This window comes from Diorhabda sublineata, chromosome 6 (assembly GCF_026230105.1).
Source record: "Diorhabda sublineata isolate icDioSubl1.1 chromosome 6, icDioSubl1.1, whole genome shotgun sequence".
Lineage (NCBI taxonomy): Eukaryota > Metazoa > Arthropoda > Insecta > Coleoptera > Chrysomelidae > Diorhabda > Diorhabda sublineata.
Window position 1 is genome coordinate 954,171 of NC_079479.1, and position 27,120 is coordinate 981,290.

At 29.6% G+C, this 27,120-nt stretch overlaps 1 protein-coding gene across 1 annotated transcript in view; it reads right to left on the reverse strand.

The window, feature by feature from the left end:
• LOC130445574 (ecdysone receptor) overlaps positions 1-27,120 on the reverse strand; it is a 99,071-nt gene extending 71,951 nt beyond the window's left edge. Inside the window, exons 1-2 of the mRNA XM_056781281.1 lie at positions 26,895-27,120; positions 20,503-20,799 (exon numbers count right to left, since the gene is read on the reverse strand). The gene's annotated coding sequence lies outside the window, so the exon portion shown is untranslated. The remainder of the gene's footprint in view (positions 1-20,502; positions 20,800-26,894) is intronic.

A 27,120-nucleotide genomic window follows, 5' to 3' on the forward strand; every position in this document is an offset into this window, starting at 1 on the left:
AGCTTCCAACTCGTTAGAACACATCTGGAATTCGTTTATAATCAAACGACTTGTTAGAACACGTCCAGATACTGTTTTCAAGCTTTAAACTCGTTGAAACTTATCTGGAATTCGTTTCTAATCAATCCAAAAACAGTTTTCAAGCTTCCAACTCGTTAGAACACATCTGGAATTCGTTTATAATCAAACGACTTGTTAGAACACGTCCAGATACTGTTTTCAAGCTTTAAACTCGTTGAAACTCATCTGGAATTCGTTTCTAATCAATCCAAAAACAGTTTTCAAGCTTCCAACTCGTTAGAACACATCTGGAATTCGTTTATAATCAAACGACTTGTTAGAACACGTCCAGATACTGTTTTCAAGCTTTAAACTCGTTGAAACTCATCTGGAATTCGTTTCTAATCAATCCAAAAACAGTTTTCAAGCTTCCAACTCGTTAGAACACATCTGGAATTCGTTTATAATCAAACGACTTGTTAGAACACGTCCAGATACTGTTTTCAAGCTTTAAACTCGTTGAAACACATCTGGAATTCGTTTCTAATCAATCCAAAAACAGTTTTCAAGCTTCCAACTCGTTAGAACACATCTGGAATTCGTTTATAATCAAACGACTTGTTAGAACACGTCCAGATACTGTTTTCAAGCTTTAAACTCGTTGAAACACATCTGGAATTCGTTTCTAATCAATCCAAAAACAGTTTTCAAGCTTCCAACTCGTTAGAACACATCTGGAATTCGTTTATAATCAAACGACTTGTTAGAACACGTCCAGATACTGTTTTCAAGCTTTAAACTCGTTGAAACTTATCTGGAATTCGTTTCTAATCAATCCAAAAACAGTTTTCAAGCTTCCAACTCGTTAGAACACATCTGGAATTCGTTTATAATCAAACGACTTGTTAGAACACGTCCAGATACTGTTTTCAAGCTTTAAACTCGTTGAAACACATCTGGAATTCGTTTCTAATCAATCCAAAAACAGTTTTCAAGCTTCCAACTCGTTAGAACACATCTGGAATTCGTTTATAATCAAACGACTTGTTAGAACACGTCCAGATACTGTTTTCAAGCTTTAAACTCGTTGAAACACATCTGGAATTCGTTTCTAATCAATCCAAAAACAGTTTTCAAGCTTCCAACTCGTTAGAACACATCTGGAATTCGTTTATAATCAAACGACTTGTTAGAACACGTCCAGATACTGTTTTCAAGCTTTAAACTCGTTGAAACACATCTGGAATTCGTTTCTAATCAATCCAAAAACAGTTTTCAAGCTTCCAACTCGTTAGAACACATCTGGAATTCGTTTATAATCAAACGACTTGTTAGAACACGTCCAGATACTGTTTTCAAGCTTTAAACTCGTTGAAACTTATCTGGAATTCGTTTCTAATCAATCCAAAAACAGTTTTCAAGCTTCCAACTCGTTAGAACACATCTGGAATTCGTTTCTAATCAAACGACTTGTTAGAACACGTCCAGATACTGTTTTCAAGCTTTAAACTCGTTGAAACTCATCTGGAATTCGTTTCTAATCAATCCAAAAACAGTTTTCAAGCTTCCAACTCGTTAGAACACATCTGGAATTCGTTTATAATCAAACGACTTGTTAGAACACGTCCAGATACTGTTTTCAAGCTTTAAACTCGTTGAAACTCATCTGGAATTCGTTTCTAATCAATCCAAAAACAGTTTTCAAGCTTCCAACTCGTTAGAACACATCTGGAATTCGTTTATAATCAAACGACTTGTTAGAACACGTCCAGATACTGTTTTCAAGCTTTAAACTCGTTGAAACACATCTGGAATTCGTTTCTAATCAATCCAAAAACAGTTTTCAAGCTTCCAACTCGTTAGAACACATCTGGAATTCGTTTCTAATCAAACGACATGTTAGAACACGTCCAGATACTGTTTTCAAGCTTTAAACTCGTTGAAACTTATCTGGAATTCGTTTCAAATCAATCCAAAAACAGTTTTCAAGCTTCCAACTCGTTAGAACACATCTGGAATTCGTTTATAATCAAACGACTTGTTAGAACACGTCCAGATACTGTTTTCAAGCTTTAAACTCGTTGAAACACATCATTTGGTTAAGCTCCGAAATGAATCGCTCGGAGGGAGCTTACCGAGTTCAATCGAAGGACTTTCGTACAGATAGTTACGTTGGTTGATTTCGAGTCGACTCGTATAGTACTTACGTTTGTTTTTATAAACTGCATTGACTGGTATTGAGCCAAGGACATCTTGATTTAGTCGTCGGCGACGATGCGGCGATTCGATGTTGTTTAAATTGCATAGTGCAACTCCACAAGAGGTTCTCGGTTATTTTTTTAACTTTCGGACCGGTCAGGCCTGTCTTAATGCACAATTTCTCTTTCTTGTTCGTCAACGGTGGTTCGATGGATTCGTTTTTATAGTTTTTTTCAATAATCTACGAGATTCGCAAAAAAATTTCTCGTATCTCATACGACTCGTTCGAACGTGTCCTGTTTGTAGTTAAAACAAGATTTTACCAGCATCGGTTCGGTTTTCTAATCGAAATAAAATTTTACGTTCACATTTTTTGGGTAAAAAACGTACGGGGTTTCGAAAACTAACATTCGACTTGGCTATTTATTTAAAACTATTTTTGACTAGTAAATAGTGTCACTATGTTGCAACTCGACACGTACAAATTGTTTTTTTTTTTTTAATAATATGATGAAATTGTTTGTTATTTTATTCCACCTGTCGCCAACAAATAATTTTTAACATGTTTCATAATAAAAATGATTTAAAAGCGCGAGGAAAACTTTTTTATCGTTAATATTAGGAAAAAATTTATTTTTCATAATAATCATTCGAACTAACAAAAATTTTCACTCGTATACGAGGTACCTACGTTAATAACTATGAATGCATTAGTTGGTTGGTTAATTTCCGTTTATATTTATTATATTCTTTTAGTATCCCTCGTATATTTTTCACATAAATCTTGTTGTAATGAAAAACTTTGTGACGGCTATAAATAAAAGGGTAGAAAGATTTATATTAACCCAGTACAAGTCTTCTTCTAGTAAAGTGAGGTTAAATTAGAAAAAGGCACTTTTTTTCGAACAAAAATTGATAAAATCCTCAAAGAAATTTATTTCCAAACAACCACTTCATTGTATAATACGAGGATTGTCCCAGAAGTACCTGGCTTTACCCATAGATGGCGATAGTTGCTTGAAAACCATTTTTTTTTTCGAAAAAACGATTTTTTAGATACTAAAAAACCAATAATCACTATACATGACTCCATCAAGCTTATATTGTATCTCTTGATCTGTTGAAAACAATTTTTAAAACTACGAGATTCTGTTTTACAAATATAACGATTATTTCCATATATTATATTCTATTTCGAGATATTTCCAATTGAATTAAGTATACTAACGATAATAATACAATTTCACGTGAAAATTTACAATTTAAAAACCGATTGAAAGTATATTTGTAAAAATATATATTTTCCGATAAAAAATGTAAAAGCGGCAACGTCGCTTTATCGTTTTAACGCACATATGCTTCATTAGGTAAAAATAAATGTGTATATGCGGGTTCCGGCGGGTTTCGATGGTGCGACTATAAAAAAAAAACTACTAAAAGTTCGAAGTTACTCATAATAGTTATTAAAATTGATGACCCACATGCTGGTAGTAACCAATCGTCAAGGTTGCATCGTTTTTAGATAAATTAGTTTAGTTATTATAACTATACATCTTGTGGTCATTTGCGATTGGAAATTATTTAGAAAACTCCCATTAAAACTAATTGTTTCAATGATATTATGATTCATATAGTTGCCAGAGACAGCTCGACGGCATTAACAATAATATGAACAATAATTTACGATGATATAATTTTTAATTACCAATTTAACTCTTTCAATTAAAATTTACATTTGTTTCAAAATAAATTGACTTTTTCGTTATTTTCATATTGATCTAACAAGTTTTTTTTTTCAAAATAATTATCGACCGTGACCTTTATAGACGTTTTTTTCTTATTAATAAATTTTTTTCCAATTCTTTCAAGGATTTTTTCATAATAACCTTGTCGCTTTCATTTAAAAAAAAAAATTGGCATGCAAAATCATCGAATTTTTGCCAAGGTTTTTTTGTTTAGTAATTATATATATTTTTTTAAACTTCCTGTAATTTTTACTTACTGTAATCATTAAAAAAAAACGTATTTATAAAATCAGTTATAAAATAACGTTATAGATAACTCTCAACCACCTCTATCCTAATTGTTAGGTTAAAAAACTAAATTTGAAATAGTATAAATACGAAATAAAGCGGCTTACCTTATAATTAAATTTCCATAAAATTCATAACGATATTATACAATCAACAATATCTTTCATTCACAGATTATAAACAAACCAACAAACACACATTCATAAAATGTAATCAAAGAAGGCGCAACGAATACGATAACACAGTTCTTCGTATGTGCACACTTCACTTGTTTCACTATTTTGAAATCTACCGCCAATGCCAACTAGAAACGATGTTCAGTACCGCGAACGAGAGTCTGACTAGCAGCTCGACTGTGCGTACAGACAGAAAAACAGAATAGGTTTACGACGCGCTGCGTTGCCAAGCTTCATCACGTAATATCTCACTTATACCACATTCGACGTGTTCTAATGAAAAAATTAAACAGTAAATTCTATAGTGGAACAACTTTATTTACTACACGCAACTTTAAATAATTATTTTTCGAAAACCACATCTTTTTCAGTTAAAGTAAATATGATAAATGATAATACTAACAAGACAAACATTTCTCGGCGCCTTACAACAAATATACGTGTTCGATATTGGAATTATTTAAAAAAAAATTTGGTGATTTTATATATATATATATATATATATATATATATATATATATAGGATCGTATTTGGATTATTTTAAAATAAAAAAAAAAAAAATAGAAAGTATAAAACGTTGTAAATTTTTCGTTTCGCCGGCAACACCGCCCGCGTCTCATTGAGATTGGCTTCTACAGCGCACTGTTGTCAAGCGTTGATTTTATAAATATTTGGAAAACAGATAATCAACTGATAACTTGAGAACGAATTATAAAAACAAATCAAATAACAATTGTAGGTCCTCAAAAAAATTTATAAGCGATAAAAAAATGTGTATTTTGAATTTTACCCGCATGATTATACAAGTATAATCTATGCTAAACAATTACTTGTATAAACCAATTAATTTATCGTATATATTTTAGAATATGTGAAATTATCGTGTTGTCGGCAACGTTGTTTCTTGCATCCCGTGCACTCACGTTTAGATAGATTTGCCCTCGATGCATGTATACATATGGTTTCAAGGACAACTACATTATATAGGCTGTGGAGCTCTTCTTTTTTTTCTCTCTCTCTTTCTCTCTCGTTGTTGCTTGGATATTTCTTACTTTTTCTTTTTTGATAATAGCATGCAGGCGCGGTGTTTGGTGAAGAGGAACAGATCATCTGTACGTGTTTATTTTTAACCTAAAAACACTTTTGCTCACTAGATTTATAGAAGAATTCTTTCGTATTCATATAAATCGTTATAAATTGAAATATATAAAAATTTGAGTACTTTCACAAATTACCATAAGAAAATTTTTAATTAATTAATATTTTTATCCATTCGCATTTTTGTTGGTGATGTTAATTTTTTACCACAATTGTGATCGTAATTAATGTGAAATTAATTCAATAATTAAAATGATTTTTTGAAAAAAAATAATGTTTAAAAAATATAAAAATAACAGATTATTTTTGACATCTCTAGTACAATTCATTCGTCATCTCTAATTTAGTTTGACTACAAAATACACATAGAGTAACATTAATGATCTTGCCCGGCCCTTTTTTTTTGTTTGTCTGACTCTTCAAAAGGATGTTAGTAACAAACAGGAAACACGAATTTAAGAGTCTGCTCTAAAAAACATGTCTGATAAGTTTCATGTCTAACTAATCGATTGTAGTTCATTCGATTCTTTAGTATATATATATATAATTCGAACATTTTCAAAGATGGAGGCTACAGCTGCGTACACTATTTCGAAAAGTATTTATTTTGTAATTTCAGTATATGTTTATTTGTTTATTATTAATGATAAATAAAAATGCAATGTATTGAACAAAGGACGAAGGATATTATCGAAATCAATCTAGTAATATCCGTAACAACAACTCAGACTTAACTTAATCATGTTGTTGCGGTTTGTTTACAAGTTTAAAAATTAATTAGATAAAAAAATATGTATCCAGACGTTAAAAAAAATGCAATTTACAATACAGTGGCTCGAAATATTAATTAATACAATCATTTTCTTTTCCCCGTATTTCAAACCCCCAAAAATTCACTATAATATCGATTTGATCACGTAATGGCGACCGGATCCAAAATGGCCACCACGTCAAACTATTTTAATGAAAAAAAATACAGTTTTATATGAAACTAACCTAGGAATTCGAAAAAGAAGTATGAATTTTAAAAATATTGATTAATTATAGGTAAACGATGATGAGTACGCCCCTGATTTCATTTCGTCTTATGTTTTTCGTCAAACTGAAATGCATATATAGATTATCGAAATTCTGGAGAAAAACGACAACGTATTTATTTGTAGAGTCGTTATCCGTGTATATATTAAATGTATTTTGCAGCCAGACTGAAGTAAACACCATATACACATACAACCAACATACATATTCAGGGCAATGCATCAAACCAAGGTTACTTGGGAAGGCGCGCGCGCGCCCTCTCTCTACAACTATCTAACTCCATTCGATACCAACAAACACACGTATAACTACATACAGTGTTGTCAAATCATTCCCAAAATACCGGTATTTGATAATTTATTCAAATGGAATTTATTTTTTTCTCGGTATGCTATAGACATCAATCAAGTTTATTTTGTTTCAAAATAATATAAATGCAAATTATACAATTAGCGAATGTATAGTGGGTGTATTTAATCAAAATTCTTGTGGAAACGTTTTATGGTTGCCGTAAACAAAAGCTGTTTCTCTATTAGATTTATATATATATATAGGAAAACTAAATTTTAAATTCCGCATATAAATACGAGTGGTAGAAAGAAAATTTTCTCTACAGCGAAAGATTTAAAACCAATAAATTACTTTCATCTATCAAGTGTACTAGTCATTTTATATTTTCAACGTTGCCAAACTGAAACAAAAAATCATTATTTCACATTAACGGCAATAAAAAAACAACTTTCCCCCACTATTTATTCCCAAATCTAGTAAAATAACCGATAGGGGTGAGCGGGAAAACTGAGTGAATAAAATAATTATAATTCTGTTGGAATTTTCATAGAATTAGTATCGTTTGCAGGTAGTATATCAAGTCGAAATAACAATTTAAGTAATAAACTCGATCTTGACTTTGCAATTGCAATCGGCGTGGTAAGTATGAATATGAATTTATGAGCTGTTTTCATTGATTCAACCTTCAACTGCATTTTATTAGTTCAACGAAGTGAACTCCGATGCGGCGTTGCCGTATCGATAAAAATATATTATTTCGCACCCCACTAATTATTTGGAAGAAATTATGTAATATTAACGATAAATTCGGCAACGCTGTATGGAATCGTCAGTCACTTTTCTGAGCGAAACTATGCACGCGAGTCACATGAATAGTTTACTGCTTGGGAGGAATTTCTTTTATTTTATTCTTTTAACAATTCGACACGTAGGTACCTTATATTCGCGTTCTCGGAAATAACTGTTACTTTTGTCACTATTATTTATCGAGAATAGATTTTATTCACAATTTCGAATATAGTGTATATAGGGTGAGTTATTAGTATTTACGTTATCGAAATAACAGTGGGATGATATTTAGAACGTTTTTTTTTTCATTTAAATGTCATTCCAATGTCACGAAACTCCAGTTTTTTCGGTTCGATGACCTCGAAACACGCCTACCGTACACTAAACACTCCCCGGGTGATTAATGTGTTTTTTTCTTTTTCATTTATTTATTTTTTACCGTACATATGTTTGAAGATGCTAAAAAATCAAACCGCGGCGGATACTTAAAATATAAGTAAATCGGACGATGTGTGCCAAGTCGTTTGTAATAAACAATTTACGGTATTTCAAAATATAGAAATTATAATTTGACGTGAAGATAAATAATTATATTCAATTTACTATCATCAAAACCCGGTACATAATTTTCAACGTTCAAACACATACAAAAATCGAAGTTTATAATGACCTCAACCTTTAAGAAAACGTACTCCTACCATTGTGCGTTATTTAATAACGGTTACTTGGTAAACGATGCACATGCATACGCACAAATACAATGCAGTTACCAGAACAACTGACCTAGGTCAATTGCTTCGGTACTGAGGTGCTAATACGGGCGGTTTGTCATTTACGCGCAATTCTCCATGTCATATTAAAAATAGCGACCACACATACCCGTTTCCAACGTCTATTTACATAATATGTTTATAGATACAAGTTATTTAGGAACAGATATTTAATATGTAGCAATTTTAAAATCATATATTAAATCAAGAATCTCTATTTCATTATGTCATTTGTCAAAATTAAACCCACACAGAACCGCCATTGATGTTCGGTTAATTTGTTTCTAATATCAAACAGCTGATGTACGTCAACATGGCGGTCGTAGTATAGACAATCGACGAAGTTTCTATGCGCGCAAACAGTGCGCATGATTGAACAAATAACTATCATCATTATTAAAAATATAAAAGCAAATGTAGTAGTATTTTCACGAATATTTTCGTAATAGAGATAATTGAAAACAAATTTCTTTTTGTAGAACTAATATGTAATGAATTAAACACATCCTAATATATGAGATAATTACTGGCAACAAACCGCCAACCTGAACTATGAGTAAACTTTTTTTCTAACTGACGAGATGAATTTTATTTTGATCTAGCTTTGTTTTTTTCTGGGAATGAAAAGTTAATGAACTAATAGTGGCTGTCTTACGTAACGATCTACAAAAAGCTACCGAAGGTCAAATAGAATGACGCCATCGAATATTTACTCTTGACGCAAATTGAGGTACACTTATTTCCAAAATGGCTGCTACTATTAGTCATATTACATACGAGGTGTATCCACAAAGTAAATTAAGCAGCAGTGATTTGAAAAATTTCTTCGTCTTGAATGATAGTACTTACCGCGTATGATCCGAACTGCAGACAAGAATACGAGTTAACGTCAATTTATATACGAGGTGCGATTAAAACAAACTATTTCATGCAATAAATTTTCGAAAATGGGAATCACATGGTGCTGAATCGGGTGAATAAAACAAAGAAGTAAATAAATTTGATGTTGAGCCATATTAAATTATAAATATTTGTTTTTGTTCGTGTAATGTAAATTTTTTGAATATACATTTTGTATACGGACAATTTGTTAACGTAAATAGTTTGTTACGACATTGTATGTATTATAAAAAGTTGTATAGTAATTAAATCTTAACCTCGGTTAAATTTAGATACGTAATTCTCAAAACAAATTTACTTTGATGCCATAAATTAAATTAGCGATTTTAATTGGGTATGACACCTCACCTGAATATTAAAAATAACTGCTTAGTCAATAAGAAAATTCATTTCTATAAATACGAGGGTTGCTACATAAGATAAATATTTATAATCGGCGATTTGATTATAATTTTTGACGTGGAATGGTGAAACTATATGTCAATGTCAAATTCGACTATTCACATCGGTGTTGCCACATCTCAAAACTAACATACAAACTTCCGTAGGAGAATTCGAGTTGAATATTTGGAAATTTTTAGTACGACACTCGTATAAGTCGGCCTTATGTTATTGTCGTTTAATAAAAATTTTAATTAACTCCGCGATGTTTATTGATTAATTAAATATTAAAAATAATGTGGTGGTACGTTAACGAACCTGTCATTTCACGATATAGAAAAAAATTTCAATCAAGGGGATCAAATATTGATCGTTGTGGAACAATTTTTTATTAAATTAGATTGACAAGCCGGAGCGAATACCCGAATTCATATTTTATTTCGAAACTTTCACGAAAATACTCAACCAAATTCGATGTATCGATCATTACATTTTTTTTTTTTTGAATATAAACCCTTCGGAGACTGATTCGAACCCCTAGCCAACGAAAAATCATTTTTTTGACATGCATCGGTTTAAAAAACGTTTGTCTAAGCAATTTTCCATGGTTGAAAAGCTGATTCGGACCCGAAACGGTCGATTTTCATCCATTTCGGAAACCTTAAGCGCGGCACACGCGATCCGGCATAACCGTCTGTCTAAAAACTTGTCCACGGACCCGTTCCGTTGATTTATACACGTGTACAGGTCTACAAAATGATAAAAATAAACATTCGAAGTATTATTTACAAGATAGTATATACAAAAAAAAGTAATACGAGAAGATCTCGTAATATAAATATTTATTTCCAAAGACGTATCATTATCATGTTTTGAATTTCTAATGGACTTTAATGATCTTGTATAATTCGAGTAAACATATAAACAAACCGACTGGATGTGTATGTTTCGTTAAAAACATTTTAAATACTTTTATACGTGCCATAAAAATGCGAAATTTTATATTATAAACAATATAAAGTAGCAATTTTTTTTGGTATCAATGGAATTTATATCGCGAATTTTTCAACCAAACCCCGTATATCCGTCTTAAAACGACTTTTCATCGATTTTTTAAAGTAGCATTTTTTTTTGTATCAATGGAATTTATATCGCGAATTTTTCAAACAAACCCCGTATATCCGTCTTAAAACGACTTTTCGTCGATTTTTTAAAGTAGCATTTTTTTTGGTATCAATGGAATTTATATAGCGAATTTTTCAAACAAACCCCGTATATCCGTCTTAAAACGACTTTTCGTCGATTTTTTAAAGTAGCATTTTTTTTTGTATCAATGGAATTTATATCGCGAATTTTTCAACCAAACCCCGTATATCCGTCTTAAAACGACTTTTCGTCGATTTTTTAAAGTAGCATTTTTTTTGGTATCAATGGAATTTATATAGCGAATTTTTCAAACAAACCCCGTATATCCGTCTTAAAACGACTTTTCGTCGATTTTTTAAAGTAGCATTTTTTTTGGTATCAATGGAATTTATATAGCGAATTTTTCAAACAAACCCCGTATATCCGTCTTAAAACGACTTTTCGTCGATTTTTTAAAGTAGCATTTTTTTTGGTATCAATGGAATTTATATAGCGAATTTTTCAAACAAACCCCGTATATCCGTCTTAAAACGACTTTTCGTCGATTTTTTAAAGTAGCATTTTTTTTGGTATCAATGGAATTTATATAGCGAATTTTTCAAACAAACCCCGTATATCCGTCTTAAAACGACTTTTCGTCGATTTTTTAAAGTAGCATTTTTTTTTGTATCAATGGAATTTATATCGCGAATTTTTCAACCAAACCCCGTATATCCGTCTTAAAACGACTTTTCGTCGATTTTTTAAAGTAGCATTTTTTTTGGTATCAATGGAATTTATATAGCGAATTTTTCAAACAAACCCCGTATATCCGTCTTAAAACGACTTTTCATCGATTTTTTAAAGTAGCATTTTTTTTTGTATCAATGGAATTTATATCGCGAATTTTTCAACCAAACCCCGTATATCCGTCTTAAAACGACTTTTCATCGATTTTTTAAAGTAGCATTTTTTTTTGTATCAATGGAATTTATATCGCGAATTTTTCAACCAAACCCCGTATATCCGACTTAAAACGACTTTTCATCGATTTTTTAAAGTAGCATTTTTTTTTGTATCAATGGAATTTATATCGCGAATTTTTCAACCAAACCCCGTATATCCGTCTTAAAACGACTTTTCATCGATTTTTTAAAGTAGCATTTTTTTTTGTATCAATGGAATTTATATCGCGAATTTTTCAACCAAACCCCGTATATCCGTCTTAAAACGACTTTTCGTCGATTTTTTAAAGTAGCATTTTTTTTGGTATCAATGGAATTTATATAGCGAATTTTTCAAACAAACCCCGTATATCCGTCTTAAAACGACTTTTCATCGATTTTTTAAAGTAGCATTTTTTTTTGTATCAATGGAATTTATATCGCGAATTTTTCAACCAAACCCCGTATATCCGTCTTAAAACGACTTTTCATCGATTTTTTAAAGTAGCATTTTTTTTTGTATCAATGGAATTTATATCGCGAATTTTTCAACCAAACCCCGTATATCCGACTTAAAACGACTTTTCATCGATTTTTTAAAGTAGCATTTTTTTTTGTATCAATGGAATTTATATCGCGAATTTTTCAACCAAACCCCGTATATCCGTCTTAAAACGACTTTTCATCGATTTTTTAAAGTAGCATTTTTTTTTGTATCAATGGAATTTATATCGCGAATTTTTCAACCAAACCCCGTATATCCGTCTTAAAACGACTTTTCGTCGATTTTTTAAAGTAGCATTTTTTTTTGTATCAATGGAATTTATATCGCGAATTTTTCAACCAAACCCCGTATATCCGTCTTAAAACGACTTTTCGTCGATTTTTTAAAGTAGCATTTTTTTTTGTATCAATGGAATTTATATCGCGAATTTTTCAACCAAACCCCGTATATCCGTCTTAAAACGACTTTTCGTCGATTTTTTAAAGTAGCATTTTTTTTGGTATCAATGGAATTTATATAGCGAATTTTTCAAACAAACCCCGTATATCCGTCTTAAAACGACTTTTCATCGATTTTTTAAAGTAGCATTTTTTTTTGTATCAATGGAATTTATATCGCGAATTTTTCAACCAAACCCCGTATATCCGTCTTAAAACGACTTTTCATCGATTTTTTAAAGTAGCATTTTTTTTTGTATCAATGGAATTTATATCGCGAATTTTTCAACCAAACCCCGTATATCCGTCTTAAAATGACTTTTCATCGATTTTTTAAAGTAGCATTTTTTTTTGTATCAATGGAATTTATATCGAGAATTTTTCAACCAAACCCCGTATATCCGTCTTAAAACGACTTTTCATCGATTTTTTAAAGTAGCATTTTTTTTTGTATCAATGGAATTTATATCGCGAATTTTTCAACCAAACCCCGTATATCCGTCTTAAAACGACTTTTCATCGATTTTTTAAAGTAGCATTTTTTTTTGTATCAATGGAATTTATATCGCGAATTTTTCAACCAAACCCCGTATATCCGACTTAAAACGACTTTTCATCGATTTTTTAAAGTAGCATTTTTTTTTGTATCAATGGAATTTATATCGCGAATTTTTCAACCAAACCCCGTATATCCGTCTTAAAACGACTTTTCATCGATTTTTTAAAGTAGCATTTTTTTTTGTATCAATGGAATTTATATCGCGAATTTTTCAACCAAACCCCGTATATCCGTCTTAAAACGACTTTTCGTCGATTTTTTAAAGTAGCATTTTTTTTTGTATCAATGGAATTTATATCGCGAATTTTTCAACCAAACCCCGTATATCCGTCTTAAAACGACTTTTCGTCGATTTTTTAAAGTAGCATTTTTTTTTGTATCAATGGAATTTATATCGCGAATTTTTCAACCAAACCCCGTATATCCGTCTTAAAACGACTTTTCGTCGATTTTTTAAAGTAGCATTTTTTTTTGTATCAATGGAATTTATATCGCGAATTTTTCAAACAAACCCCGTATATCCGTCTTAAAACGACTTTTCATCGATTTTTTAAAGTAGCATTTTTTTTTGTATCAATGGAATTTATATCGCGAATTTTTCAACCAAACCCCGTATATCCGTCTTAAAACGACTTTTCATCGATTTTTTAAAGTAGCATTTTTTTTTGTATCAATGGAATTTATATCGCGAATTTTTCAACCAAACCCCGTATATCCGTCTTAAAACGACTTTTCATCGATTTTTTAAAGTAGCATTTTTTTTTGTATCAATGGAATTTATATCGCGAATTTTTCAACCAAACCCCGTATATCCGTCTTAAAACGACTTTTCATCGATTTTTTAAAGTAGCATTTTTTTTTGTATCAATGGAATTTATATCGCGAATTTTTCAACCAAACCCCGTATATCCGTCTTAAAACGACTTTTCATCGATTTTTTAAAGTAGCATTTTTTTTTGGTATCAACAGAATTTATATCGCGAATTTTTCAAACAAACCCCGTATATCCATATATTCATCGGTTTTTATGTTGCTCCATAGAAACCTAATTAAACGATACCGAATATAAACACCATAAGGGATGTTAATTGACGAAAATACGAAAAATATGTTTACGTTACGACCTTGTCTTGACCTTGACTTCCAGAATTCTAATGGATGTATCACCGCGCTCGTTAACACCAGAACTTTCTAAATGTTCTATGGCAACCATTTTGTGTGTAACGATTTGGTTGTAAACTTCGTTGGAGTCGTTTTTTCGTATATTTTTTCCGAATTTCCGAGAAATCGTGAATATATATGAAGGAATATTTATGCTGAAATCATCATCTTTAGGTTTCTTATAGACACAATTTCGTAAACGTGTTATTTGTACTAATACACGCGTCGATCACGCGGATACAGCGTGTTCACAGTATTTAATCCCAATTTGAAGGATTGTCATGATTTGTCGATGTCAAAACGACGTTATTTTACTTTAAATAATATATTTATACAACGATTTTATAGAAATTATACATATAATGGATTATTTACGTAAAAAAATTAAATATACGGCTGGTATTAGTACTAAAAATCCTGTTATCGAATCGAGAGCGATGCGTTTCCCATATACTTTTACAGCTAAATTAGTACAATTTCCTTATTTACATTATTATAAAAATAATTGGATATGTAGATACTACGTTTTTGGTGTTTTTTTATCAATACCCGTATTTATGTATATTAGCAAATTGTGTAAGTATATTTCTTTTTATTAGATAGAAAAAAATAAGTAATACGTAAAATTAAATTCCAATTTCATCGATGTCTAGTGATTGATTCGCTACTTATATTAGAATCCCTACTAGGAGTGCAGAATAGACAGGTCCGGCGTTACCCCAAATGATATATTTCCGTATTAACATAAATGAATTATTTTATTTATTTTTTTAGCTAATTCTCCAAGTAATATCGCGAAATGGGAGGAAATTCGACGAAAAGAAAGAGAAGAATTACTTCATAAATTCGATTGACTCAACTTTATTATTATCATTATTATTATTATAAATCGTATATTTTTTATATAAATGGATATTTTTATGTGTAGGAATTTGATTAATTCAATTTAAACGATCAACAATTTGTTTTTCACATAAATATTCGAAGAAAAAAAAATACAACGACAGCCGGCGTCGACTAAATTATATATTACGTTATAATTTAAAAAAACCGGCGCCAACTAGCAAATTGCCAAATCTTCTTGATTTATTTTATTTGAGGAAGGTCAGTATACGTAATATCACATTCAAAATGGCCAGAAAACTACACCACACGCGAAGGCTGAAACAAACTAAACCGTTCGAGCTAGTAAAAACAATAAAAAGGTGGTTAAAGATTTAATAACGATTTAAATCCGACCCTGGCAAGATATATCCTGTGTATATGTCTACATTGCATTAATTGGTCTTTGTTTATAACGAAATCCATTCGCCAATTGTTTTATCGAATAAATATTTATTTCTAACTTCGTTTGTGTAATTGGAAATCTGCCAAATTATATTTTTTTTTTTTGAATACTAATTGAAATAAGAAAAATTCTAATACATCGTAAATGAGAATTACTTTAATGTTGTTATAGCACAAACACTTGAATATTGAATATATAGAATACTCTGATGAGGTCTAATAAAGACAAAATTGGTCTATGTGATATGTATTTCCACTTTTTATAGCAAAAAATTTTTTTTTAAAAATTTTCTATAAAAAAAAACAATACAATTCGTAAAAAAATAATAATAATATATATAATATTAGTCGCAAAATATTTGGTATTAAATTTCCGGAAAAACGAAAGATCTGACAACAATGTACATACTGTTTTAATATCAGGCATAATAAAAATATTTGTGTGATAAAATACAGTGTTTAATTTGAAAAGATAAAAAGTTTAAATTTCTATCCACCCTGTATAGTATATTTTTTTTCATCAAGGATAATTTCAATATAAAGACCTTGAAGATATTCACAATTTTTTTTAATAACTTTTTTCGATACGTCTTGAAATAAAAGTCGTAGGATTAATTTACTTGTTCCCCCCGTATATTATATAAAAACACGAGATGAAATGTTTTGTTTATTCCAATTAAAATTTTCCTCGTTATTTTGAATTTAATTATAAAATTTATACTTTACCATGTTGCGTTGATTTATGTTATCTAAGGTCCGGACTCGAAATTCGTCGAATTGTTTATTTCCAATCACAAAAAAGATGATGTATATCAAAGTGATTGCCTCGTTATTTTTATATTTATATGAAAGATAAACAATTTTTTATTTGTGAAGGCCAAGCTACTACTGAATAAAACTTTACAGTGTTGCCGGTTTCGGCGGACGTTCGCTATTGTCTTTTTAAGTCCCTAAAAGTGGCCTCAGACAATTATAAATATACTTCGTAAATTTTCATTCAGTAGCCAAATTGAATATATAGAATTTGGCAATCGAACCGTTCCTTATTAAGATTATTCGAATCAATAATAAAATTTTACAATATTTCTTAGTAAATATGACAACGTCTGTTGTTAGGCTTTAAGTACTTTAGACTGTGACTTACGTTATGAGTTTTATATATATTTTTTGACGTCCCTAGATGTGTTATTAATATTTATATATACCGAGTGTACGTATCCTGTTAACATTTATTTATATTAAAGGTTTATTACCTTTGATTAATATTTTTAGAAAGATTATTTCAAGTTCAATGTCGTTCGGGTTACGAGGTTAAAAATAAAGTAACCCGTGTAGATTACGCGTAGAAATAATCCAGGTGAGAAAATTCGATTTTAAAATAAAAATGCATCGTTGCCAAAAAGGAATAGATTCGATTTTATCGAATTTTCCGTACTATGTCAAACAATAACTTCGAGTTCCTATAACATATTATATTTATAAATATACCGAGATTAAGAATATGAACGTTAGAGGACGCTAGTTAATTTTTTTTCAATTTGTCATTATTTACTTAATTTATTCATATGGAAAAATTATTTTTTCAACATTTTTATTCAATAATTTTGAAAAAAATGAGTTTTGGTGGAAAAGTACAGATTTTTATGTATATAAAACCGATACAATTCCACCAAAAGATTATAGTACGAAATAAAAGTTATATAGGGACTAATGGGAGAATATAGTGTGAGTCAAAATAATGTTGGTGCTTCATATAAATTGTTCTAATGAATTATTCATATCGAAAAATTGTTTTTTCAACATTTTTATTTAATAAATTTGAAAAAAATGAGTTTTGGTGGAAAAATACAGATTTTTATGTATATAAAACCGATACAATTCCACCAAAAGATTATAGTACGAAATAAAAGTTATATACGGACTAATGGGAGAATATAGAGTGAGTCAAAATAATGTTGGTGCTTCATATAAATTGTTCTAATGAATTATTCATATCGAAAAATTGTTTTTTCAACATTTTTATTTAATAAATTTGAAAAAAATGAGTTTTGGTGGAAAAATACAGATTTTTATGTACATAAAACCGATACAATTCCACCAAAAGATTATAGTACGAAATAAAAGTTATATACGGACTAATGGGAGAATATAGTGTGAGTAAAAATAATGTTAGTGCTTCATATAAATTGTTCTAACAAATTATTCATATCGAAAAATTATTTTTTCAACATTTTTATTTAATAAATTTGAAAAAAATGAGTTTTGGTGGAAAAGCACAGATTTTTATGTATATAAAACCGATACAATTCCACCAAAAGATTATAGTACGAAATAAAAGTTATATACGGACTAATGGGAGAATATAGTGTGAGTCAAAATAATGTTGGTGCTTCATATAAATTGTTCTAATAAATTATTCATATTGAAAAATTGTTTTTTCTACATTTTTATTTAATAAATTTGAAAAAAATGAGTTTTGGTGGAAAAATACAGATTTTTATGTATATAAAACCGATACAATTCCACCAAAAGATTATAGTACGAAATAAAAGTTATATAGGGACTAATGGGAGAATATAGTATGAGTCAAAATAATGTTGGTGCTTCATATAAATTGTTCTAATAAATTATTCATATTGAAAAATTGTTTTTTCAACATTTTTATTTAATAAATTTGAAAAAAATGAGTTTTGGTGGAAAAATACAGATTTTTATGTATATAAAACCGATACAATTCCACCAAAAGATTATAGTACGAAATAAAAGTTATATAGGGACTAATGGGAGAATATAGTGTGAGTAAAAATAATGTTAGTGCTTCATATAAATTGTTCTAACAAATTATTCATATCGAAAAATTATTTTTTCAACATTTTTATTTAATAAATTTGAAAAAAATGAGTTTTGGTGGAAAAGCACAGATTTTTATGTATATAAAACCGATACAATTCCACCAAAAGATTATAGTACGAAATAAAAGTTATATAGGGACTAATGGGAGAATATAGTGTGAGTCAAAATAATGTTGGTGCTTCATATAAATTGTTCTAATAAATTATTCATATTGAAAAATTGTTTTTTCTACATTTTTATTTAATAAATTTGAAAAAAATGAGTTTTGGTGGAAAAATACAGATTTTTATGTATATAAAACCGATACAATTCCACCAAAAGATTATAGTACGAAATAAAAGTTATATAGGGACTAATGGGGGAATATAGTGTGAGTAAAAATAATGTTAGTGCTTCATATAAATTGTTCTAATAAATTATTCATATTGAAAAATTGTTTTTTCAACATTTTTATTTAATAAATTTGAAAAAAATGAGTTTTGGTGGAAAAATACAGATTTTTATGTATATAAAACCGATACAATTCAACCAAAAGATTATAGTACGAAATAAAAGTTATATACGGACTAATGGGAGAATATAGTGTGAGTCAAAATAATGTTGGTGCTTCATATAAATTGTTCTAATAAATTATTCATATCGAAAAATTTTTTTTTCAACATTTTTATTTAATAAATTTGAAAAAATGAGTTTTGGTGGAAAAATACAGATTTTTATGTGTATAAAACCGATACAATTCCACCAAAAGATTATAGTTCGAAATAAAAGTTATATAGGGACTAATGGGAGAATATAGTGTGAGTCAAAATAATGTTGGTGCTTCATATAAATTGTTCTAACAAATTATTCATATCGAAAAATTATTTTTTCAACATTTTTATTTAATAAATTGGAAAAAAATGAGTTTTGGGTGGAAAAATACAGATTTTTATGTATATAAAACCGATACAATTCCACCAAAAGATTATAGTACGAAATAAAAGTTATATAGGGACTAATGGGGGAATATAGTGTGAGTAAAAATAATGTTAGTGCTTCATATAAATTGTTCTAATAAATTATTCATATTGAAAAATTGTTTTTTCAACATTTTTATTTAATAAATTTGAAAAAAATGAGTTTTGGTGGAAAAATACAGATTTTTATGTATATAAAACCGATACAATTCCACCAAAAGATTATAGTACGAAATAAAAGTTATATACGGACTAATGGGAGAATATAGTGTGAGTCAAAATAATGTTAGTGCTTCATATAAACTGTTCTAATGAATTATTCATATCGAAAAATTGTTTTTTTAACATTTTTATTTAATAAATTTGAAAAAAATGAGTTTTGGTGGAAAAATACAGATTTTTATGTATATAAAACCGATACAATTCCACCAAAAGATTATAGTACGAAATAAAAGTTATATACGGACTAATGGGAGAATATAGTGTGAGTCAAAATAATGTTAGTGCTTCATATAAACTGTTCTAATGAATTATTCATATCGAAAAATTATTTTTTCAATATTTTTATTTAATAAATTTGTAAAAAATGAGTTTTGGTGGAAAAGCACAGATTTTTATGTATATAAAACCGATACAATTCCACCAAAAGATTATAGTACGAAATAAAAGTTATATACGGACTAATGGGAGAATATAGTGTGAGTCAAAATAATGTTAGTGCTTCATATAAATTGTTCTAATAAATTATTCATATTGAAAAATTGTTTTTTCAACATTTTTATTTAATAAAATTGAAAAAAATGAGTTTTGGTGGAAAAATACAGATTTTTCTGTGTATAAAACCGATACAATTCCACCAAAAGATTAGTTTGGTATGGTGAACAGATTCACAGTATTACACTGAAGACAGGGACGGACTACTACAAATGGCTATCGAATCAAAATTTTCGCAAGGACTAAAATTTATCAAACAACTTTAATTAAATAAAAAAATCTTACCTCAAGTTTTAAATATGATCCAATAGGCTGCTAAATGGTAACGGTGATATTACGAGAAGAAAATGACTAATGATGGATTTTTTTTAAATACTTTAAATAAAATTATTATTAGAATTGACTATTTAATTCAATGTGAAATACACAATTTCAGTAACTAAAGGTTATATGTATAAGTAGACATATAAATTGTGAAAAACTATTACTATTCGGGAAATTTTTTTTACGAGGGGTAATGAGAAATATGTCCATTTTAGTCACCTTCTCATTTTTATTGAAAAGTCTTGTCTGCCGCGTTATCTGCAACAATAAGAAAAATTATAGAGCTTCGTAGAGATTAGACACCCACCATACACCCCTGATCTGGTCCCGTCCGACTATTTTCTATTTGGGAAGCTGAAGGTCGAACCAAACTGAAAATCGACAGTTTTTTTTTCGTAATTTACGACCTTAATAGACCGCGCTAGGTATTTCGTCAAATATACCCAAATTCCTATAATTATAATAAAATTATCGATGCTACTAGAAACACGGAACACGAAAATCGAGTGGTATAATTATTTTTGAGGTTATGTAGTTACGTTCGGTATTCTAATAACTGTAATAACATGAAATAACCAGTCTCGAGGTATCATTTTATGCTATATAAAACGTGGCAACGTCGAAAACTAATAAAAAAAAATATTAATTATTAATACAGGGGAGACTAAAAAATAAAAAACTTTTAAACTGTGGAATTCCGTTAAAAAACGTCGATTTGTTAGATTCAAACTGTACTTACCCCCATATTCAAAATCTACCCCGTGCCGAAGGGTGTTTTTTTATGTATTAACGGTGAAAACCACCCCTAATTTAAAAATCTTCGATTCTAGCGTGTTTTTGAGTAAAATATAGTTCAAATTAATTATTCGTAGATTTGTTTTTATATTCAAACAAATTTATGATTAATCGGACTCACGCAACCCCTCCAAAGACCATTTTCTGAGGGTAGTAATATCGGAAACTTTTTTTTTTAAACACAGTTATCATAATTACCACGAAAATTTTATTGTACGAAACCTTCCTCGTGTCGAACCGAGATTTTTATATTTTTGGAGGGTGTAAACTACCCTTTATTGCAAAAAAATTAAGTAAAATTCAGTTTTTTGCTAGTTTCGGGTAAAATGAAGTTTTAATTTACTATTCGTGATAAAAATTGACGATTTTAAACACGTTTATGATCAATCAGATTCATGCAACCCCTCTAAATCATCCCCTAATCGTATGAAAAGTTAAAAAAATAATCTCAACGATTATTTCATTATTAAAAATTATTCCAAAATTAATTTTTATTAGATTGTGAATATTTCGTTAGTATTTTTAAAAAGTGTTGATTTTTAAATATTTCAACCCTTATAAAACCCCCCTTAAATTACAACAAAATTAAATTTTATTCAGAAACTAATAAAAAAAAAACAATTTTGAATAACTGCTCAATGTACTGTCCTAGTTTTTCTCAATTAAAACTTTTTTCAACCCCCGATTTCGAAAATGGGGTTGCATAAGTCAAATTTGGTATTTTTTTTTCAAGACTACGAAACCGAAATGTTCGTTTCTTTTATAGTAGAGGTATATTCTTCATTCGTTTATTTTTCTCGTTCTATTTGAATCACGAAATATAAAATTCATTATTACGAGGGTTATCCGAAAAGTTTCACATCAACCCGGAGATGTCGGAAGGCACTTGTCGTAATTTGGTGATATCCAAGGCATCCGAATCCACTATATTCACTAGATCTAACCCCAAACGTATTTTTTTTCCTTTATCCCTAAACATCATCCACCGTACAGTCCTTATTTGGCACCCAATGATATTTTCTGATCTCGTCAGTTTAAAAATAAATATAATTACGACGTTTTAAATTCGTTATAAATCGTCCACCAACGCGAATCCGATAAAAAACACGGTCCGTTACATCCGGCGAAAAAAACGGACGTGTATAAGGGCTCTTAGTTAATAATTAAACAAATAATCGGGGATTGTTTGTATTAACAAAAAATTTCTCGATGCGATACGGAAAAATTTATGCGGGTAATAAAACATTTCATGCAGGTACGTAATATACGAGGGTTATTTGAAATAAACAGCCGATTTACAATGAAATTCATTTATTTTCCATTATAGCGGCACTAGATTTTGAAATAATGATAATTAGTTCAATTTTGTTTATAAATGATGAATCGTAAATGATTTTTTCACAAAAAACTACGATACTTTCGTAAATTACAATTATTCAATACGCCTACAACATAAACTTCAATAATCTGGTGATAATTTTTTCTTGAAAAAACGTCCCAATAACGAAAAATGTTACAAAAACGCCTTGGTCAATTTTTTTGAATGGAAAACGTCGTACTTGGGCTTTTTTTATTGGACCGGGTACTTCTAGTACCACCCTCGTAAAATTTGAATCGAAAACGTCGTACTTGGGCTTTTTTATTGGACCAGGTACTTCTAGTACCGCCCTCGTAAAATAAAAACGATGTAACAAGTTGAAACTTTGTATAAACCTTGTTTTTAAACTTGTCGTATACCAAAAATTGTTATTAAAAAATATTCAATTAAATCGCGGACTAATTTTGAAAATGTGTGTCACGTTTCAACGTGTAAAAAAATACTTTCACATTAAATATATATAAGATTCGAACGAACAGAAGCGAAAGCGTTTTGCTGGTTTATAATTATTAATTAGTTTATTAATTACAAGAGAAAATCTTTATCATAATTACAAAAATTAATTTTAGTGAAATTCTAGTGAGTATTTTTCGAAGCACCCGGGTATTTTGAGAAAAAAAAATTAAACAAAGAAAACTGTAAAAAAAAAGATAATTTTCATCAAAAACTAGTTTTATTGATCGAAAAATTTTCATTATTATATAGCCTGTTAGTTACTAGTTACTCCCTGTACGCCTATCTCCCTTTCCCTTTTTGAATACATTTTCTGCTGACAAAGGAACGGAATTGACTACGATCGTGACAAGGGAATTTTCACTTTATTACGAAGAAAAGCTCTTTACGACATACTCGACTAGATATACGAACCCAAAGATGAATAGAATGTATCACAAAAATCAATTCGCAGAAATACTGAAACCTTTATTTAATTTAATTTTAAATCTACGAATCATCAATATACTTAATACGGACAGTTTCTATAAGTAGAAGTAAGATGCAAATAAGATGAAAAAAGACAGAATGATAAAGGTTTTTCTATCGTCCGATGTTCTGCGCTTTCTCGAGCGTGCGCGGTATATATACAAGTGTCTGGAAACAGAGAGAGAGAGAGAGAGAGAGAGAGAGAGAGTGAATTAATATTGTTAAATTGTAATTCATATTTTAATAAATCGATAAATTCCAATAAGAAAACGATCAAAATATGAAATTTTTTTTATCAAATTATTTATACAAGTGGGTTATCTAGTTATACTGATGCAGGCGACTGAAGTACGTAGAAAAAATTGAGGTCAACGACAAAAAAAAACGAGTGAAGGAAAGTGATTTGTTAATGAAACGTATTGGCAGACGTAAATCCGTATTTGGTAAATCGAGTGTCTACAGTAAAAAGCTTTTGCAACGTAAATACAATCGATCAAATTGATTACAATCATGACGTCAACAAACAAACTGATTTCAGCAACATTTTAAGTATATTCGTTTACAAAAAAATACTTTATAATATTGAAATATATAAAACTGATCCACTCTTAGATACATTTAGTCTTAAGTTACGGTGAAATCTTGAGACGTCAGACAGTGTTGCCAACTCAAAGTTGTAAATGTCTTGAAAACAACTTTTAGGATTTCGATTGTCGAATAAATTAGATTTGGAGACGTCAATCAAAATTTTGGCAAGTAACTTCCTAGATTTTTTATTTTTTTGGGTTATCGACACGAATCGTTTGAACTTTTTTCGGTTTTACTCCGCCTGCTGTCACATATTATAATAAATATACCGAGTGTTATTAATCAAATGATTTAAAAGCGAAAATTTCTAATTATTTTTTGTTTTTAAGCCTATATTTAGAATTTATCACGTTATGTACTCAAAATATGTCAATACGACAGAAATTAAAGAAATTACTAGTTAAAATCTACCGGAAACGTCAAAAACAACTGTCAAATACTATGACAGACGAAACAGTAAAGCCAACTTAAATATTTAAACGTATATGGAAATATTTGGACGCGAATTTATATTCAAACAGCAGACAGCTGATAAAAAAAAATATGTTGTACAAGGTTATCGTCACTATAAATAAAATGAGGTTAACAAAACGTTACAAATACGCAGGAAATGATAAAGTAATTCCGATTAAATTTCATTATTCCTAAATCCATGTACAAGGTTGACAAATATTTTAAACACCCCCCCAACGCACATTAAGACGTTCAAAACAAGAATCCAAAAGTGTCAGAATCTCCCGTTGAGCTCGGGGATGAAAACCGGGGGTGGATACACTTATGTGGACATTTTATTAGACAAATTACCCCACGAATAAGTTCCTAGATTTAAATTTTTGCGTTTTATAACTTATGGACAAAACCGCCCCTTTAAATTGCCGCCACTCCGCAGTTTTTTCATCCCTAGCCCTAATTTAATACGTTTTGGGTCCAATTTTCCATAATATTAACACTAGAATGTATGAATGCATTGTTTATGTTGACCTGTATAAAATTATCTTTTTTTTTTGGACGAGAATCTATTTATACATATTTCTAAAATGAAATAAAGCTATTTTCTAATAAATTCCTAAATATTCGAGTCACAGTTCAACTTCGGTTATTTTCGTTAAACCGACTAACATCTGCCAAAAATAACTATCACTCCCATTGCCAAATGTCTGTCAGCGAAGCGAACTTTTGAAAAATCTAACGAGACATAATTCCAACTTTATTGCCATATAGACCAGGAAATAGTTTCTAACGACGAAAATTATTATTATTAACCCCATATAATTTTTTTTCAATTATTTAAACGATTTAAAAATAAACAACAACATCGAGTACGACCCTGTATTATGACGTGAACGTCTTCGAAGCTGTCATCTGTCATTGTAACAACAGCAGTTTCGAATTAATTAAACTTGCATCGACCAGATATTTATTTTAATTTAATCTTTTGTTTCCTGGACTATATAAAGTATGTGTAACTTTATCGTGGGATCCTTTGTCGGCTAGGACCAGATGTTTTTCAAAAATTGGTTGTTTAGGTTAGTAGAATGTTATAAATTCGATGATGATTTGAATAATAAAAAAAAAATTGGAGACAATGGACTGTGATGTAACACGACAACAACCTTCAAACATATTCAAATAAAATATTCCTTCACAACGATATTTTATTAATATTCCCACATAGTTTCTCTTTGAAAACTTATTTAGCAACCCTCGTAGTATTGCTTGTTATAATACTATTTAGTTATTACAATGGGATCTTGCTTAAAACGGCAGAATCCTTTGTTATTTTTCCGTTTTACCTCGAATAGTCGAATAAAACACTAGTATATGTAAAATAACATTTAAAATTTATATTTTTGAAGATAAAATGATTGTTTCCGTCTGATTAATTTTAAACGTAAGCCTACGATGTCCTTGATTATAAACTGATTTGTCGTCTCGTGTATAGATAAATAATTTTGAAGAAAATTAAAGTTTCCAGTGGATAAATTTAGGTCAAAATTAGTACTAATCAATTCTATAACTATTCAATATTGTTCTGATTCGTTTATAATTAACTAATCACCCCAATTTATGACTATTATTTCACAACGTTGACAGAGGTTCAGTAATATCCCATATAAAATTAAAAAAAAAGCTGATTATGTAATAAATTTATATATTCATACATGAAGCATTTTTTTTATATCATATTATTGCACAGTCCAGTTTTTAAGTAACTAGGTCAGTGAAATAATTAGTTGATTTATCGATTTTAATAAAAAAAAATATAATTGCATAACTTCATTTCGCATAAACTAATACATAATATATAATAATACATCCCTTCTCAAAAACACGATGTAAATTTGTTCTATTTAATAGTTGAAACTAAAATAAATATACCAAATAGAAATTAGATGCTAACATAACCTAACATTAATCTTATATATTTAAATCGTACGTTGTACGGTTTAATCATATTATTAACCTCAAAAACTTTTTATATCGTAACATTTTCATACCAACGAATAATATATTTATGTAAGAAACAAGGTAAATATAAATTAAAAAAGAAATGTATGGAACCTCCTCACGAATCCACTACTAGTGGCATGCAACCCAAAACACATGATATTCAACATTTGATAACATCGACCTACTAAAGCTTAACCTAAAACTAATGATAGTAACCGACCTTTATCGTAAGTATTGGAACACTTTAATCCATATAGAATGTGTGTCACTAATCGAAAAACTACCGAAATCGAGTTTTGATTCAATGCACTTTACTGCATTTATTTACACGGTGAAAATTCGCTACCACGCAAGTTATTACGGCGATGTAACACGATAGACTGGTGACTGGTGCGCAAGATCAACACGTCGCAACGATGGAAGTGGTCATGCGCAACCTACGCTCT